The sequence below is a fragment of the Vulpes vulpes genome, chromosome 3 (assembly GCF_048418805.1).
Source record: "Vulpes vulpes isolate BD-2025 chromosome 3, VulVul3, whole genome shotgun sequence".
NCBI classification, from domain to species: Eukaryota; Metazoa; Chordata; class Mammalia; order Carnivora; family Canidae; genus Vulpes; species Vulpes vulpes.
In genome coordinates this window covers 28,437,049-28,458,472 of record NC_132782.1, presented here as the reverse complement: position 1 = coordinate 28,458,472, position 21,424 = coordinate 28,437,049, and positions in this window count along the sequence as shown.

Below are 21,424 nucleotides of genomic sequence, written 5' to 3'. Positions count from 1 at the left end.
ATAACTGGAATAATTTTATGGCAAGCCAAAATTACCCAATGAAACAAAAATATGATTGTCATGCTTTCATAGTAAGAATAGCAAATATAAAATAAGAAATATTGAATTATTGATGTGAACTTAACAATGATTATCTGATCCTTAGATTCTGACAATGCTTTGTATTTAAACAAAACTTCCTAGAAGTGTTTTATTTTGATAATTTAAATAAACTCTACAGACCAACTTCACTCTGCATTATGTAACCAAATGAATCTTATCAATGATTTGCCTCCTTTGTAACCATTGCTTACAACAACGAAAGTGCTAATAGCATTCGTTCATGGCTATTTTTAATTTTTCTACTATTGATACATAATGGACTGTGGTTTATATCTGTTAAAATCATAATTTTCTATCTCTCTAGTTTTGTGATACTCATTTTGTAAAGTGAGGTTTAAAAAATTATATTCTCAAATTCAATATGGTAAACGGATCTTGTTTTATCCTTTGAGAACTTTCCTCCCGTGGATCATTTGAATTGATATCCTGTGGTTTCAACCAACTAGGAATTGTTCAAACATTTTCAGCCACAATCCTGTCATATTTATCTCCAAAACACAAACAATAACAATAACCACTGACAGTTCTGAATGGGCCTGAAATTGTACTGCAGACTTTACTTATGTTGCCTTTTATGGTAATACTCACAAGGATACCGTTGTAGGCTATGAGGGCATTCTCTGTTTCCCTTTTTTTTATCCTCATTATCCTTGAAAGTATTACCTTCGGGTTTCTTTCCATTTACTTTGTAAACTCCATGTTAAAACCCACTTTACACGTATCTGCCTTTTTTTATGGGAAAATCTGTAATAATATGCCTGTCACATACCATAAGGTCAGTAAGAATTTGTCAGACAAAAAAATTAATGGTTGGGAGAGGAAGACATTGTTATTGTTAAAAATGCAGAATCTGAGGCTAAGTATAGTAACTTGCCTGCTGTCACATAGCTAGCAAGAAGCAGGGCTGGGAATCTACTAAGTTCCATGTATATCTCTAGTCTACATGAATCTCAATAAAAAGCCCTTAGTCTTACCATCATAGTAGCACATGCAGATACAGACCTTCTTTTTTAATTAACAATTTGTCTTTGTCATAACTATCTACTCAATTATCAAGCTTCTTTTCTTTTTCTGTTTTTGCAATTATTTTTCATTTAATTTCTCCTTTTTTATGTCCATTTATCCAATAGTTACTTTATTTCAAAAGCCAGGTAACTGTTTTTGCATTATTTTTCTCTCTAGCAATATAGCCAATCACAAGCACTGGGTTTAATTTCCAAAAATATTTAATTTTCTTCTATAAAACAATTCTGGCATAAAGTCATCATATAGAAGTTCCAAGTTGAACTCCATCTATGCCTAATAGGGTTTTTTGGGGTGTGGTGAGGAGCAAGGCCTGGGGAAGCACAGCTACGGCACCTGCACCCTCCAATTTGAACAGAATAGATCTGCTTTTGTCAGTTTTATATATTGATTTTTCCTCCATATGTTAATTTGAAGAAAGGATTCTGTTATTGTCAGTAGCACCAATAGTAGTAGTCATAGTAAAAATATTTTATTTTACCCTAATACTTAATAATTCAAACTTTGAACCAAAGACTACAAATTAACATCTTTAATTTCAATTATACTCCTATTTCAAAATAACTTAATTTTTGTCCTAACTGCCTGTCGTCTAGCCTGTTGTATTAACCATATTATTATTGAGTTCCAATACATTCAAAAATGATTAGCTATTTCAGGAATATTCAGGAGCTTGAAATGTCAGAGAAGGTCAGCATTTAAATCATATACATATTTGGGATTTTAGGGTCACTAAATCCGAGCAGACATCATAAAAAATTATCACTTAGCATAGGAAAGGATCCCAGGCTATTCAATCTCTCTCTACTCATCAAACTTGTGTTCTTCCTGAACTGAGATTTTGGATTGTGTTGTTTTGGTGGTAGATGATATTAAAATGGATTCTCCAAGGTTTCAGTGCTCTTTCATGCTCATTTGTAAAAACTCTAATAAAGTTGAAGCATTATTTTGATTGTCCCCATTTTCGATTAGCCACTTCTTCCTTTTTTGCCCTTTGAAAAGCAATATACGGAGAGGGTAATATTTAGATTTTCTATAGGTGATGATCGTTGTTTATGTTGTTTGTTATTTAAAAAGTCTTAAGAGACTTCGGTTTGCATTTATTTCTTTTAATGGACATTAATTGTTTAGGTTGTCTGCCATTAAAGTGTGATTTTTTTTCACTTTAATAGTTAATATCCAATGTGAAGAAAGTAATTGCCAGTAACATAAGTAACATATCTTTTTTCATATAAGATAAGCCTGTCTGGTCTTGTGTTTCCATTTTGTTATCAAATCATTTTATAATATCAAGGTAGAACAGATTATTTTTTTTAAAGATTTTATTTATTCACAAGAGACACAGAGAGAGAGAGGCAGAGATAGGCAGAGGGAGAAGCGGACCCCGGGGTCATGACCTGAGCCGAAGGCAGACGCTCAACCACTGAGCCACCCAGGTGCCCAGAACAGAAGACTATTAACTGAAGTGTTAGTCAATTAAACTAATAATGGGAAAATTATACCACCCTTAGTTTCCCACCATTTTGGAATGAAATGCTTAAAATTAGAAGCTTTCCACTTGTGACCAGATCAAGGTGCATAAAATCATTGTTCTTAAGTTCATTTACCAGCCTCAAGACCTTTCCACAAATATACATTAGAAACTTCCAAGAAAAATGTTTTATTTTACCTTTCCTCACTTCTTTAGGAATCTTCTCAAAGATAAAGTGGTTGAGAATCCATTATGACAGGAGTGAGCACACAGATTATTTTTGTTAATAAATTAATTTGTGGGGATCCCTGGGTGGCTTAGTGGTTGAGTACCTGCCTTCAGCCCAGAGCGTGATGCTGGGGTCCCGGGATTGAGTCCCACGTCAGGCTCCCTGCAGGGAGCCTGCTTCTCCCTCTGCCTGTGTCTTGTCTTCTCTCTCTGTGTCTCCCATGAATAAATTTAAAAAAATACTTTAAAAAATTAATTAATTTGTCTCCATTTTCTTTGTTATTGAGAAAATAATGTGAACCTTTGTCAGTCTTCTAACAAATAATATGAAGAAAACAAAAACATTGATCTTGGAATTTTGTGACCATCTCAGTGAATCTCTGGAAAATTCCCATTACATTGAACACCTTTCCCTGGTTTTTGAGTAGAATTTAAATAGTTCATCAATTTAAGTCTAAGTCAGAGCCACATAGGTGTGGTACAAATCAAGCCCCTTGGATCTAGTAAGAGATTCTATAGATTATAATGTATATAATATATCGATTTAAGGCTAATTTGTTATCTTTTTGTTATTTCACAAGTGTTAGATAGATGAAATCATACAATACATAACTTTCCCAGATTGATTTTAGCATAATTTCTTAAGATTCACTGAGGTTTTGTGTGTATATATAGTTCATTTCTTTTAATAGCTGAGTGATATTTTATGTTATGGATGTACCATAGTTTGTTTAACCAGACCATTGAAGAATATTTGGGATATTTATAGTTTGAGGTTGCTAGTTACAAATAAAGAGATTATAAATATTATTATACATTTTTTTTGTGAGAAGTAAATCTTTATTTCTTTGACATACATGCCCAAGAATGTAATTCTTGGCTGAGTCATTTGGTAAATCTGTTTTTAGTTTTAGTCCATTTCCTAGAAATCTGCACTTATATGAAAGTTCTAGAAATATAGAAAAATTTAGGAATCTACAGCTATATGAAGACTCAATACCAAAAGAAAGGTCAAATAAAAAATATATATATAAATTATACTTCATCACAATTAAAAATCTGAGGGAAGATGTTTGCTAATAAAATGTCTAATAAATAAATTATACATAAAATATGTAAAAAATATTAAAACTCAGCAATAAAAATATTTTAACTCATTGAACTACACAAAAACTTTACTTTTAGAAGGAATGAGAGAAGCCTAGAGGTCCCCCAGAGAGTACAAAATATGAAGAGCACATGATACCATAATACCATAGCACTAACTACTCTCTATTGAGTTTATCAGTGAACTTATCCATTTCCTTTTTTTTTTTTTTAAGATTTTATTTATTTATTCATGAGAGACACAGAGAGAGAGACAAGAGACAGAGGCAGAGGGAGAAGCAGGTCTCTGTAGGGAGCCCGATGTGGAACTCGATCCCAGGATTCCAGGATCATGCTCTGAGATGAAGGCAGATGTTCAACCACTGAGCCACCCAGGTCTCCTTATCCATTTCCTTATTAAGCTGTCATCTAATCAAAGGCAAAAAATAGAATATAAAACAAAACACAGTGAAAACAAAATAGATGCAGAACTCCTTATTTTGTGCAAGACACTTCAAGAAATTTAGAGAAATTTTCATAAAAATCAAGAGGAAAAAAAGTCATCAAGACTAAAAAGAATAACATGGAAAGGTGCAAATCATTGTGTATATGGACAACTAAATAATATTCTTCCATATAAGGCCAGAATCACAAAGAAATAAGTGATTTTTAAGCCATTATGCCAAATTATCTTACTAAAAGAAAATTACTAACACGAATCACTAACAGAAAATGGAACAGCATGAACTAGTCTCTTTATAAAACTTATAAATGGTATGTTTTATTCATCTATGTATATACTCCCACAAATTGATCTTTCCAAAGTAACTTTCTGCTTTCAATATTTTATTATCCAGGTATGCTTACTGTGTAAGGAAGTTTTTTTACCTCCCTTTGACTAATTCCTTGGAAAAAAAAAAAAAGAGAGAGCCACAAGAACCATATGACTTTTCACCATATTAAAATAATCCTAAGCAAATATTCCAATCATATTTTCACTCTTAGCTTTTTATGTGAATTTGTAGGAGACTAAAAAAAAATATCACACAGTGATACAGATATCAGTTTTCTCCCACTCAATGACTTTTTGTGTATTCATCTATAATTTATTTAAAGAATTTCATTCTGGCATAAAAATGACTCATCTGTTCTCTTCTTAGCAGTGGTTAAAGATACTCAATAAAAGTAACAAATTGAGATTATTTCCCAAATAATGAATTTTAAAATGCTGTAAAGAAATCTATAACAGAGATAATACTATTCATATGGTGGTAATTCATCCAATTCTTCATAAATGTGCATATACTTCACAATTATTTCACATTTGATATTGACTTACTCAAATAACCAAATGATTAAATCCTTCCAAAATATTACTGAGGACACTGAAAAGGATACATCAATGTATAGGTTTAGTAGGTGTGAAATAAACAAAACCCTTATGCTTAATAAAATACTTTTTAATATTCAGAAAATAATAGATTACTTTCGAATGTGTATTGAAGGAAAACATCACAGTTGCCCCTGAAAGAAGGGTTGAATCTGTATCCACAATTGCTACATATATAAAATGTTCAGTTCTGATCAAACAACTTCTGAGATATGAAAAGAAATAATGTGAAGCACATTCAGGAAAAAAAGCATTCAACAGAACCACAGATGTTGGACTTTGTAAACAAAGACTCTAAAATAGCCATTATAACAATGGTCAAAGAACAAAAGAACATCAGGCTTAAAGAACTCAAGGAAAATATGTTGGCACTGACTCATCAAATATAGAATATCAATACAGAGACGGAAATCATAAAAAGGACAAAACTGAAGTGTACATAAACCAAGATGGAAATTTATGATAGAGGCTTAATAGTAGCTTTGAGATAGTAGAAGAAAGAATCGATGACAGTCAATAGTGATCATTCAGCCTGAAAAGCAGAGGGGAAATAAATGAAAAAAAGAGCACAGCTTCTGAAGCAAACTGACCTGTGAAATCAACCTTCACATATAAAATGAAATAAACATGTTCCCAGATCAACAAAAATCTCAGAATTCATGATGAGCAGACCCAACTTACTTTGTAGGCAGCTTGTCTGTTGGCTGGTGCCTGGGTGACTTAACGTGTACGTTTGGTGTTTGGCTGGATGACCATTTGATGGAGGATCGCAGTTCTCTTCTGGCATTTTTTCAGCCATCAGACTAGGTCTGAGTGTTTTACCTGGTGATTTCTGGTTTCTGAGAGCAGCAAAAAACACCAAAGTTTCATGGACAAGCATTTGTCAAGCTTCTCCTGGCATCACATTTAGTAATGTCTCATTAATCACGCTGCTTTGAAAATTGGAGTTTGCTCACCATTTGTCTTGATGTTGTTTTGCCGCTCAAACTATGGCTTGTAGACAATAGCAAAGACACTGCCTCTGTGTATGTCGGAATTGCGCTATCTCAGATTCCACACAGCTATAATGTCAGAATCTGCATTTTAAGAAGATTTTGTACATTAGAGTTTGAGAGGAACTATTTAAACTTATTTGACAGAAAAGTGCTTTTCTACTTAAAACTCCTTGATTTGCAGTTAATATAAGGACTGACTGTTATGGCCTTTATTTTATAAGGAGAGATATAAATGTGTTAAGACACACGTGGGAAAAACTTAGCATAAAATTTTATTAAAACTTAAATCATTAAAAATTAAAAATTGTAATATATGTTTATTTTTAAAAGTATAGTTAGCATTTAATATATATTGATATTAACTAACTTCATATTCAAAATATATAATCAGAAAAACACTCTGGAAAGCTATTTCATTATATTATAAACTTTAGAAGTGTTAATTGATTTGTCAATTAAGCACATTTAATTACTAACATATTATTTTCTTAATTCCATAGCTGTCTTCCCAGAGCAATTTTTTGTTACTGCTCACATAAGCCAATTTGATTATGCCAGTGAGTTTTTCCCTGTCTGGACTCAACTTCAAGATCCTAATTCCAGTGCCCTTCTCAATCTCCTTTATGAATGATGGCATGTTTTTTTTTTTTTTTCATTCCTCTAAATGTCTACTCCTCCTATTCAGACTACTTCCTTGAGCATCAACATCTCATCCCATTCCATTTTGCACATTTTTATTCAAAGCCAAATAATTCATTACCATACAAATCTATTTCCCCCCACTGATACGCAATAAATTTTCTCAGTTTTCATTTGGTTAACAGTCTTTTCTTCTTTCATTTTTCCAAGATATTTTTTGTACAGTGTAGAATTACAGATTGATAATTATTTTTTCTCAGTATTTTTGAAGATGTTTCATCCATGGTGACTCTGAACCTGAATTTTGATGTCTTTTTATTATTTTTGGAAATTTTTCAATCATTATCTCTTTAAGTATTTCCTCCCTATTTCCTCTGTCTTTTCTTCTGACATTTCAATCATGTATATTTTTTGAATGTTCGCTACTATTTTTTCATTTTAATTATTCTTCTCTATGTAGTGTGATTAATATCTTTTTTTAAAAAATGATTTTATGGGACACCTGGGTGGTTCAGTGGTTGAGCATCTACCTTGGTCAGGTCGTGATCCCGGGGTCTTGGGATCAAGTCCCACTTCGGGCTCCCTGCAGAGAGCCTGCTTCTCTCTCTGCTTATACCTCTGCCTCTCTCTGTGTGTCTCTCATGAATAAATAAATTTTTTAAAAAATGATTTTATTTTTTTATTTGACAGAGAGAGGGGGAGAGAGAGAACATGAAAGGGGAGTGGCTAAGGGAGAAGGAGAAGCAGGCTCATTGCTGAGTAGGGAGCTCCATGTCCATCCCAGGACACTGGGATCATGACCTGAGCCAAAGGCAGATGCTTAACTGAGCCACACAGGCACCCTGTATGGTTAATTAATGACCTATTTTCAAATTTCTTGATTCTTTACTCAACTATGATGAATCCAACTTATGTGCTTTTCAAAAAATTCATCTTTGTTACCATAGCTTTAATTTCTAGCATTTTTATTTGACTTTTATTATTTCCATTACCTTTTAAAATTCTCCACCTTTATGCATATTTTCTATCTTTCCCACTAAAATCTTAAATGTCTATGTCACAAATTATACGTTATACAATGTAATAGTTATTTAAAATTTTCTGTATTATAGTTCCAACATATGGGTTCATCTCTGAGTCTCGTTTTACTGGTTACTTTGTCTCTTGAAAGTGGGTTAACATTTTATTTTTCTTTTTATGTCTGTTTCTTATCTTATTTGAATGTTGGTCACTGAATTATGGACAAAGAAAAGCAGAGACTGAGGATAATAGCATTCATTCCTAGAAAAGCACATACATTCTTTCTGCTTGATGGATTTTGTGGGGATTTAGTCAATCTACTCCAGGGTTGACATTTTGACTGTTTTGTTTTACTTTTTTGCTATGTTTACTTTCAATGCATCACTGGCATAAAATTCCTCCAGAGTTATCTTGTGCAATTAGGATTATAAAAGAATTTTTTTAACTTAATATTCCTTTTTCACCTTCAATCCTTAGTATACCATTTACACCTTTACCCCAGAGTGGGTCTCTTTATGTTTGTGATCCTCGCTCTGTGTGAGAGTGCTATTGCTTGTGATTTTTCTTGATAACTTATTGATGAGGTATAACTAGATTTTCTGTTGTTCGTTTTTATCCTCCATTTTAGGCAGGCTTTGTTTCCTTGTCCAAATGATTATATCCAGGGTCAAATTTAAGTACAAAATATCCCCAGAAGATTTTATTTTTCTGTCTTCAGTGGAATATCTGTTTTCCCTTTTCTGAATCCCATAGAACATGACTTACTCCTTTTGTTTGATTTCCACATCTTATTTTGTGATACATAAATTGTATCTATGAGGTGTTGAGACTTTAAGTTTTTACAATGTTCTTTAATTTTTTTTAAATTCCTAAAGTGGATAGAACAGAGTTTGTAATAATTACTCAAAGAATAAAACCACTTTTTAATATAACCCAATGTGTAATGAATATTTGGAGGTTAGACATGTAGAGCTTAGTATCAATAGTTATAGCTTAAAATAATCATTCAAAAATGAACATTTTCATGTATAACAATAAGTGCTAGATGGAAGAGGTTTGAAGATTGAATCATGGACTCACTTCCCTCCTAAGTTATTGGCTTTAATGTTGTAGGCCAATGATTTCATTAAATTAAAACTTCTGGGTCAATCAAGGTAGGAAAAGGATCTAATTTTTTAAAAGGTATAGCCTCCCAAAGTTTTGCTGATTCTGCAAAGCTAACATATTTTATTTCTCTACAACATCCTATTCACTGGGAAAGAAAGATGATATAGTGGGCTATTGGATTGATATTGAAGGAGCACTGGAACTCCATAACAGTACAAGTTGAGCACTTTCATTATGGCCTAATGCCAGGATTCCACATAATATATTAGAAATTGTGTCTACTCTCTCAGCTCCTTCCCATTAGCATTCATATGCTATTCCATTATTCATCTTATATATATAAAAAAAAAAAACTTCACTTTTAATTGACAGTGAAAGAATCTTTGGAAAATGCAAAAACTGCTTAGACTTCTTTCACAATTGACTTTACCAGTCTGCATTATTACACTAGGTATATTCCCTAAGCTTTGAGATACTATGATGGTTTGAAAAATGCTAAATATACTTTCTGTGTGTGGAAATTGATAGAGAAGTTACTGAGCTTAGAATATTTTCACAATAAAAACATAGATGGTTATAAAATAATAAAAGAACCAAAATATTTAAAGTAGTCAATTTATAGAACATTTTCCACTTATTTTTTTATGAAAGTAAGTGTATACCTGGGACAGAAGATGAATAACTCTAAAAGAAGCTTGGTATATGTACTATTTGTAATAAAAGATGAACTAATTCCTGTTTCCTATGAAGACAAATGAGAGACCAACAATCTTTTGAGTGAATTCATTAAAGAGATCATTAGAAGAATTACAAAATAAATAGTAAATTATACATAAATTAGATTAATTTATATAACTTTGTATCTAACTGAAAACAAATATAGTGATTTATTTCCAATAAGTTATGGGTATGAAAGCCCAAGCACTCTTATTTTCCTGAAGAAATGCACATATACTTGCACACATTTTCTTTTCCTTTTCTCATTATTAAAATATTTATTATGATTATTATAGTTGTCTCATGTGGAAAGTATCACCATAGTACAACAATGACAACTATCACTTTAATCTTATTACATATATATAAACTTACTTTTAATGTCTCCTAGACTTGTTCATCTGGATGTATCCTTCACAAATTATTTTTGCTTGTTCCTTTCAGTTGAAAATTGATATGTAAATTATATTAACAATTTAGATAACCTAAAATGTCTACATCATGCCTCTTTCTGGGGCCCTACTTCAGGAGGATTAGATGGCAGCAGTACTGGTGACAATAACACAGTAGTGAATGTGAGTTTTCTATAGATGCAGCAGCAGGTGGTGAAATATATAATCTGCTCTTTTGTAGTTATTATTCTTTGGCATTTTTGCCCTGATGAAATGGTCCAACTAATTTATGAATAGGCAGTTTGCCACTCAGACAGATGGCCCTGACTGCAGCCCAGAGACCATGTATAGTCCAAAAATACCGATGTTGACAGGATTTTCAGACATAAAAAATCAAATGTCTGTCAGTCTCTTCTAAAGATGTGTCATCACTAATCCACTATTTATTGGATTATGTTCTAATACAAAATGTTTTCATTTCCTTAAGGAGTGATTATTAAAAGAAGTATTTTGGTGGGAAGTTCAGAGTTGGGCTTCCCATTCCAAACAAAAAGGTGACTTTTACCTCCAAAGGATAATAAGCTCAAACATAAAGTATAATTCCATTCCATGACTTATACACCATTGGGTCAAATCTGACTATGCCAACAAAATGAATAGACTTACTGCTCTAAAGATAAAAATTATGGGATGCTTGGGTGGCTCAGTGGTAAGTGTCTGCCTTTGGCTCAGGTCCTGATCGCAGGGTTGTGGGATCAAGTCCCTCATTGGGCTCCCTGCAGGGAGCCTGCTTTTCCCTCTGCTTGTGTCTTTCATGAATAAATAAATAAAATCTTTAAAAATAAATAGATACATAAAATAAAGATAAAAATTTTGTCATAACCTCAACAGTCATTTGTTCTGTTTTTATCTATATTTTATAAATATAAAATTTGGTTAACTAAATTTGTTTGCTATATAGTAATATTACTTTTGATATGTAATAAATCCTAAATGTAATATACTTAAAAATGAGTATTTTTTCTTAGTTATTTGCAACATATATTATAGTAACCAGAAAAAGTCGACATCAACAGAACTACTAATTTTATTTTCTGATAGATCTTTAGTCAAAACTAAAGCATACATATCACACATTGATACTATTGTTAAATAGTCTTTGTAGTAAGTCACATTGATTTAAATGTATAACTCTTTTACTATTGCATGTTGACACTGACCTTATCAACTATGTTGTCTTAATATGAGAGGGGACGGTTTTGCTAAAAAAAAATACCTGTTTGGAATATGTGACATGGGTAATAGCAGTGGACACAAAACTATTTTGTCAAAAGGTTTAAATTTTTTTTCATGTGATATTCTACTGAATTTAGAGAAAATAGCTGTTTTATGGTGCAGAGAATAAGTTACTCCATCTAAATACTACATACTTTAAATACATTTAAATCCCAAACTTGCCTGCAAAGTCGTTTGGGCTGTTTTAAGCAGTCGCTTCTTCTTGGGCTAGAAAAGACACTCTTTTAAAACCTTTTTGGAAAACTAAGAAGGGTTAAGTGAAAAAAGATAACATGTATTTAATGTATATGCATTCATGTGGTTATTCACAATTTTACTATTAGGTAATCAAAATAATGAGAATCGAATCCTAGCAAATTTTGAAATCGCATGGTAGTGTTATCAATATTTAAAGACTTGCAACTTTAAAACAATCACACCAACAGGCAGCAGTTATAAATCAAAACTCTATTTAAGTAATCACAATTTTCAATCTTCTCTAGGAAGCCAAATTGCCGATACGGGCAAGAGTAGGGCTTTAGCCAGAGCTGCTAACCTAAAGATAGATGGCTAGCTGGTTAATGGTCTACGGATACTTTTACATCATCTCTGTGTGCAGAACCATGTGTGAGCAGAAAATGATAAAAGTGATCTTATTCTTTAGAAGTTCAGTATATGATCTGTGAGGCAGAACACATATCCAAATAAAGATATACCTGAAATCAAACAAGTAAAGTAGATATAATATGAAGAGTTTTATTAGTAAGGTATCAAAATAATAGATTGATTAGTAGTAGGTATAGAAGAGGAAATTCAAATATCTGACCAAAATAAAAGGACGTTAAAAGATATTTTTTTTTAGAATTGGCAATTTCTTGTCAGTTATTTAATGTAGGATTGATAAAATTCTTAGTTACATAAACAAAATTTCTGAAAATGTCCTTGACACTTCCTTTTCATTCCTCAAGATATCATGATACCATTACTTTTTATTATAAAATGTTTTAATCATACAGCAGAATATGGTTATGTAACTTAGATGTACAGATTAACTAAGATTGCAAAAAGGCTACAACTCCCACCAAAAATGCAAGATCATGAAGAAACTATGCAATAGTAGGTGAAGAAAGAGTAGCCTTAGGGAGCAATTTTCTGAATGAAAATGCCATGAAGCAGTGGATCTCAGAAAACTACCAGCCATCAGGAAATACACTTACTAAAGAGAATGTGCATTATTTAAAGTAGAAAGATACATACCTTATTTGCATCAGTTGATTTTGGAAGTAGGATGAGTAAGGCTGTGCCACTACTATACAGACTTGATAGGACTCAAATTAGTACAGAAAACAAGACTATGTGAGAATGTAGAAACCCATATTTGCAGAAAGTAATAAAAATTGCAGCTTCAGATAGTTGATGCTTTGCTTTGTAAAGCCAATCATAATGTTGTATGATGCTCTTTTCCCAAACTGGGATATTTTAGTAAATAACTGATTCAGAAAAAATGGAAGGAATTCAGTAAAAGGTAATGATAAAATGAACTCACATAGCATAATGACAAGATTCAGTTTTCAAAAGTGAGCTAAACACAGCAAAGGATACAGTCAACAAAACTAAAAGACGACCTACAGAATGGGAGAAGATATTTGCAAATGACGTATCAGATAAAGGGCTAGTATCCAAGATCTATAAAGAACTTATTAACCTCAACACCAAAGAAACAATCCAATCATGAAATAGGCAGAAGACATGAACAGAAATCTCACAGAGGAAGACATAGACACGGCCAACATGCACATGAGAAAATGCTCTGCATCATTTGCCATCAGGGAAATACAAATCAAAACCACAATGAGATCCCACATCACACCAGTGAGAATGGGGAAAATTAACAAGGCAGGAAACCACAAATGTTGGAGAGGATGTGGAGAAAGGGGGACCCTCTTACACTGTTGGTGGGAATGTGAACTGGTGCAGCCACTCTGGAAAACTGTGTGGAGGTTCCTCAAAGAGTTAAAAATAGACCTGCCCTACGACCCAGCAATTGCATTGCTGGGGATTTACCCCAAAGATGCAGATGCAGTGAAACGCCGGGACACCTGCACCCCAATGTTTCTAGCAGCAATGTCCACAATAGCCAAACTGTGGAAGGAGCCTCGGTGTCCATCGAAAGATGAATGGATAAAGAAGATGTGGTTTATGTATACAATGGAATATTCCTCAGCCATTAGAAATGACAAATACCCACCATTTGCTTCAACGTGGATGGAACTGGAGGGTATTATGCTGAGTGAAGTAAGTCAATTGGAGAAGGACAAACATTATGTGGTCTCATTCATTTGGGGAATATAAATAATAGTGAAAGGGAATAGAAGGGAAGGGAGAAGAAATCTGTGGGAAATATCAGAAAGGGAGACAGAACATGAAGACTCCTAACTCTGGGAAATGAACTAGGGGTGGCGGAAGGGGAGGAGGGTGGAAGGGGAGGTAGGGGTGAATGGGTAACGGGCACTGAAGGGGGCACTTGACAGGATGAGCACTGGGTGTTATTCTGTATGTTGGCAAATTGAACACCAATAAAAAATAAATTTATTATTTAAAAAAAGTGGGCTAAAAAGTATCAAAGATTATTAATAGATAAAGAACATTTACCAAAGGAAATATATTCATCTAATAGATGAAATATTATTATTAAAGGTTCTTTTAAATTCAAAATATTCAGTGGGGGCACACAGGTGACTTAGTCGATTAAGTGTCCAACTCTTGATTTTGGTTGAGGTCATGACCTCAAGGTCTTAAGATTGAACCGTGCATTGGGCTCTGCCCTGGGTATGGAGCCTGTTTAATTCTCTCCCTCACTCTCCTTCTGCCCCTTCCCTCCAAAAGTGCTTTCTCTCTCTCTTTCTCTCTGTCTCTCTGTCTCTGTAAAAAAAAAAAAAAATCATTATCATCATCATCATCAATGGAATCATATACTTCCAAATGTGGTGGTGGATACTAGATACACCATATTGCATAAAGAACTATAAAAAACTTGAGAAATTACTAAGACAATAACAATAAGTAAAATATAAAACAATAACAAAAGCAAGCAGGATTTGAAACAAACTCCCCACCTATTTGAAGGCATTAGGGAACAACCAAGAAAGTCAAGAGTTGAGAAGTCAAATTAATTAACAAAAGAGAGCCACATTGAAATATGCTGAATCTTTTCACAGCCTTCCTCTCCTTTCCCCTTTATGAGGCATAAAGATTAACAGAAAATAGATTAGGGCTTTAAACAGTCTCCCTTAAGTGAGAAAAAAATTGGACTGGAAAGTAATGACGTATGTCTTGTTACCATCTCTACTCTCCCCTCCCTATGGGGAGTTCTGTAGTTCTGTGATTCCTTTCGCCATTTCAGGCTAAGACTTTTGTTTGCTTGTTTCTTTCTTTTCTTTTCTTTCTTTCTTTCTTTCTTTCTTTCTTTCTTTCTTTCTTTCTTTCTTTCTTCTTTCTTTTCAATCTCCCGTTGATCAAAAACCATCAATTCCTGTCTCCTTTTCTTAGGTTTTTGTTCTATTTTCCTTTTAAACTTACTTTATAATAATTTTCTCACGATTCACTTTCCAATTTGCATATTAGAATGGCATTTGATGCTTTAACCCTGAAGACTAAAAAAGCAATGAAATGGGTCAGAAAACCAAGATTGGGACATGTGCCTAGGATGATTTATCTTCAGGAATCCTCAATTTATATCACTTCAGTCACTTGGGACTGGTATTGTGGTCTCCACTGAAATTTATCTTTATTCTTGAAAGAATGCCCCAGAAGGAGTGAGGGGGAAAGTAAGACTTTTTATGTCCAAGGAGATTAAAAGAGTAGGAAGAAGAAACCGAGGAGGCCTTAACAACTTTCCCATGGCAAAGGCTGCTATATTTTCCCAAATCTACACTGTCATTAAGGCCTTCTCCAGCCTCAGACCATCTCTAATACCTCATGTGAGAGCCTAGTATATCTGGTGAAATAACTGCAAGAGAATGATATTGCCCCAGAATATATAAGTGCATTCTTCAAGTCAACTAAAAAAAATAACACAGTAGCAAAATCAGCAAATAGATGAAAAAATATACTCCAAAAAATAGATATCTAAATATATATCTGAGCAGGTGTTCAGTATCATTAGTCAGAGTGAAAATACAAGTTTGAGGTAGCACTACATTTATCTGAATGAGAAGATAAGTGCATTCAACAAAAGACACGTACATAATACTCATAGCAGTCATTGGAAATCAAGTGACTTTCACAATAGATTGCCTAAATAAGATGTAGTATAATCATATAATTCATTATTAAATAGAAATTACATAATACTTGGTAAAATTAATAGTGGTTACTTTTGGTTTCAGAGGGAATGAAGGTATAAAGCAGACTTCTTTGGTGCTAGTAATATGTGTGTAAACCAAGAGTGTTCTTCTATACAACTTATAAACAGTCCTCAAGCTATAAGCTTCAGATTAGTTCACTTTACAGAATGTAGGTTATACTTCAATAAAATTTTGTTGAAAATGTTTAATAAATTGCCCTCTTAAATATAAAAAGATCACAAACACAAGTATAAAGACTCAGAGACTAATTGGTAAAGAAATAGGCAAAGATAATAGAAACTTCAGAAATAAGCTTACATATATACAGTTAATTGCTCTTTGACAAGGGCACCAAGAAAACCCATCGAGAAAGGATAGTCTCTTCAACAAATGATGTTGGAAAAACTGGATATTCACATGCAAAGCAATGAAATTAGACTCCTACTTTATACTATACATAAAACTAACTCAAAGTAGGTTAAAGACTTAAGTGTATGACTTGAAACTATAACATTCCTCAAACAAAACATAGGAGACCATCTGTTGACATTGGTCTTGACAATGATTTCTCGACTATGACACCAAGAGCACAAGAAACAAAAGCAAACATAAACAAGTGGAAATACACCAAACTAAAAAGCTTCCACACAGCAAAGGAAACAATCAATAGAATGAAGAGGTAGCCTATGGAATGGGAGAAAATATTTGTAAACCGTGTATCTAATGGGGGGGTTAATTTCCAAACTATATAGGGAAATCTTAAAATTCAGTAGCCAAAAAACCAAATTACCCAACTAAAAGATAACCAAAGGACCTGTCTCCAAAGAAGACATACAAATGGCCAACAGGTATATGAAAAGATACTCAATATCACTATTCTTCAGGAAAATACAAACCAGAACTACAATAAGATATCACTTCATAACTATTAGACTATGGAAACCACCTAAGTGTTCACCGAAGTTGGCACATGATGAAGATGTGGTGTATGTACACGTACATACAGAATGAAGGAAATCTTGCCATTTGCAATAAGGACAGCCATGAGAAAAACAATGCTATATGATACCAATTATATGTAGAGCCTGAAAAAGTCGAACATAAAAACAAAAAAAAATAGAATTGTAGGGCTTGGGGTGAAAAAATTGAGATGCTGTTTAAGAGTACAGACTAGTAACTGGTAGATAAGTAAGTCCTGTATACCTAAAGCATCTCATCCAGAGTATATTCAGCGATACTGTATTAAAAACTTCAAAATGACTAAGAGACTAGATCTTAACTGCTCTCCAGTACAAAAAGAAGTGATGAGAACGTGACATGGAAGAGGTGTTAGCTAACACTACATTGCTAACTATATTGAAATATATAAATATATCAACACCTTGAATTTACACGTTACATGGCAATTACCTCTCAATGAAACGAAAGGATGACTATTACAAAAACAGTACAAAAACCAAAACATAACAAATATTGGCAAGGATGCAGAGAAAAGGAAACCTTTGTACATTGAGGTGGGAGTGTCAGATGGTGCAGCAGCTATTTAAAAAGTATGGAGATTCCTGGGGGCACCTGGGTGGCTCAGTTGGTTGAGTGAGTCTGCCTTGGACTCAGGTCATGATCCTGGGGTCCTGGGATGGAGCCCTGAATCGGGGTCCTCACTCAGCAGGAAGTCTGCTTTCCCCCTCTCCCTCTTCCTCTACCCTGGCTTGTGAGTGTTCTCTCTTTTGCTCACTCGCTCATTCACTCTCTCTAATAAATAAATAAAATCTTTAAAAATGGTATGGAAATTTCTTATAAAGTTAAAAATAGAACCACCATATGATCCAGCAACCATACTCCTATCTGCACTCCTATGTTCCTTGTAGTAGCATTCATAATAACCGAGATATGGAAGCAACATAAATGTCTATCAATGGATAAATAAAGAAAATATAGTATTTACATATAACAGAATATCATTCAGCCTTTAAAAGAGGGAAATCCTGCCTTTTGTGATAACGTGAATAAGCCTGGAAGACATTATGTCAAGAGAAATCAATTGTATTTCACTGTTTTTTTATTAAGAAAAAAATGCATGCCGTTATAAAAAAAAACAAATTATCTTTAACCTACATTTTAATTAATAAAAAGGAGGTAAAGAACAGTGTGTATATCATACCACTATTTATATATCAAATCATGAAAAATTACATGTATAGTTAAATCCTTTGAAAAAAAAAGACAAAAGAAAGTTAATGGTTGTTATGGACACTGACAGAGTAAGAGTATTTTTTTATGGCAAACTAGTTTCATAATAATCTTAAACCATAAAAATATATTACTACCAAGAACCAAATAAATATTTAAAAAATAAAATCAGTTCAAATGTTAAGATTAATCATCTCTTGATGACGGGGCTTTGAAATTTTAGCTTTGAGATTTTTCTTGCGGTCCTGTGTTTTCACAAGTCCTTCAGTATACTCCACTTAAAAGAAAGAAAATCAGTATTTGGTAGGGCTGAACTCCTAAAGGACTCTCAAATTTGAAATCCCAAACTTATTAGACCAGGACTTTTTATATATTATATAGTACGCATGCTCAGGTTGCTAATCCTAAACTGGCAACTGTATGCAATATCTCTCTATGTATGAATTCTTACCCTCTTCACTCCCTTGGTAACCATATGATAAGTCCTCCATCCTTTTTTGCATTATTTCAAGCCAGAGACATTTTTTAAAAATTCTCACTTTAATTAAAACCATCAACTCCTTTGTCTCCCAGGTTCCACTGCCCTGCCCCGATCCCCTGTCTAATCTTTGAAACTTGGTTTTTAAGAGTTCTTTCATAATTCTAAAATAGTAGGAATCAAGAAACTCAGAAAATCAAGGTTGGGACATGTTTCTGAGTCCATGTATCACTTAATTCAAATTACCCTATTTAGCTGGTAATGCTACCTGCCTTACAGTTATATTAATTCCCAGAAGAACGCTCAAATAGTTGTGAGGAAGAAATAGGCAAGTAGCTTGTAGCTGTTTTTCTTTTTGTTTAAAATCGTTTTAAAAATCCCACCTAATCAGGGAAAGCCAACTTTCTCAATGTGAGGTCCAGTTTTGCATTAAGGAATTTAGGCAATTTAATGGTTTAATTCAAACAGTGACATAAAAATGTTGAAGGACAACCAAGCACATAATAGTACATTAACTTAGATGTGTTGATAGACAGCGGAAGATATTTTTATACTTTAGCACTTAATTTTACTGTAATTAATGATGACTTCTTTTGTGTTGCTTTTGAATGTTTCAATTTCTTCAATTATGCCACTCAAATTCCTGTATTCAGAACTGTGTCAAAAACACAAAAAGATTGATTACCACCAGTGGATAATCAGTGTCTTCCTGTTTCTATGTGAATTTTGAGAACATGATTTGGAATGTGTTTGAAACCTCTGCCAACAAAGTGCCCCCATCATAAAAAGTAAATCTGTCTGCTTGCATCATTGTTTTAATGACTTTGAAAACAAAAATGTCATTGGATGGTAAAGAAGTTAATTGACCGAAGTTCATGTAGTTCTGGATACGGTTAGATACATTGCACGACTCCAATAGCAAAACATATCCCTGGGTTATTTACATATACTCTTAGATATTCATCAATTTGTTTATTATACCCCCTTATGCCTTGGTTGAAATTTGTATAAATCTCGTGTGCTTTGGTGGACGTGACCTCACTCACATTTTCAGCAGTGCAGAAGGGATACCCACTGAAGTTTCTCTACCCTGAGACATCCTTAGCAAAAGTCACATACACGTCAGACACGTCTCTTGCTCCTGTTGCATTCTGCGTGTGGTACCCATGTCCTGCTGTAGTGCAGTCGTGGTGTGATTCTATTGCCTTTGTCCTGGATCTTTTATTTGGGCCATTCCCATAATCGATATTCTCTTCCCCTTTTTCTTTCTCACAAAGATAAAGATGGTGAGAAAAATTGTTTCATATCTCAGCTATTAACGTCACAGTCATCTAAAAAGAGAGGACTTTTGATTTTGAGACTAAAATGGTCATACCTTTTTTTTTTTTTTTTTTTAGTTTTTGTTTAAACTCCACTGAGTTAACATACAGTGTAGTTCTTGTTTCAGGTGCACAATACAGTGATTTGGCAGTTCCGTACAATATGTGCTCCTCATCACAAGTGCCTCCTTTATCCCCGTCACCTGCTTATCCCATCCCTCCACACACCTCCCCTCTAGCAATCATCAGTTTTAAAACTGTCCTATCTTAACTTTCAATAAACCTTTTGTAGATTTTAAAGTAAACTCTACTTAAATCAGTGTTTTGAATATGGTTTCATATTTTCTCTGAAAAAATTGAAAATAAAAATAGTGCATTTCAAGTATTTAGCAAAGGCAGGCATTTTATCATGATTCTTTGATATGGTCAATAGTACTATGTTTGACCTAATGTAACATCATGTTAAAACTAACACTAAATGTGAGAATATATTCAGATTAACTCTCTGTTTACATCGATTATGTTTTCAGGATTCTGAAAAGGTTACATAATATTTTAGGTACTGAACTATTACTCAGATTTAAACAATAAATCTACAATATATATGATAATATCCCAATACATTAGGTGAAAGCAAAACCCTTCAAACTTATCTAGAGAAGTTACGGAAGTTTTAGAATATATGGAAACACCAATTTATTACATTTCAGTAGTCAAGGATTTCACTGTAACATATTTACCAATATTATGAGGACTAGAGTTATTTTAATATTATCCTTAAGCATATGCCATTGTGTTATTTTAAAATACAGCTAAATGTATGCAAAAAGACACATATATGCATAGCTCATTAAATTCACACATATAACCCCAAAGTATCATTAGTTTTGTTGAACAAAAAGCTCATTCATTTATTTTCATGTATTAATACAACATTGTTTAAGAATACTTTTGCCATAACATATCATAGCCAAAAAATACATTTTAGGAAATCTAAGAACAACCTGAGATACGTGATATTATGTTGGAAAATAAAAAGTTATTAAGCCTAACTAATTGGTGAGAATTATTTAAAAAGGAATAATTTGGAAATAAAATTTCTAGATGACCTCAAAATTAAAATGAATAGAGCAAAGGGAGAAATAAATATATTTTTAAAAAGGTTGGTTAGCATTGCACACAAACTTATACATACTATTAAAAACCCACTAGAAACATGAAAAATAACTTAGCCAACATAAACAATTAGTTAATAGAAAGCCTACAATTTCAATTGTAAAATATAGCCGTTGATACCTGCTGATTGCAAAATAATCATGATGAGTTAACAGGTTAAGCCCTAGAATGTTCCACTATGTGGCATACTTATCAGTAGTCAGTAGATTTTAATTCTTTTTTTTTTTTTAAGATTTCTTTATTTATTAGAGAAAAAGCATGAGCTGGAGGGGCAAAGGGAGAGGGAGAGAGAATCTCAAGCAGACTCTGCTGAGCAGTGCTGCCAGGTGGCTCAGTCCTACGACCCTGAGATCATGGCCTAAGTAGAAACCATGAGTCCACACTTAACCAGCAGAGCCACCCAGGCACCTCTTATTTCAAATATACACGCAAATTGCATACATTGATTAACTGTTATGTAAACCATGGTC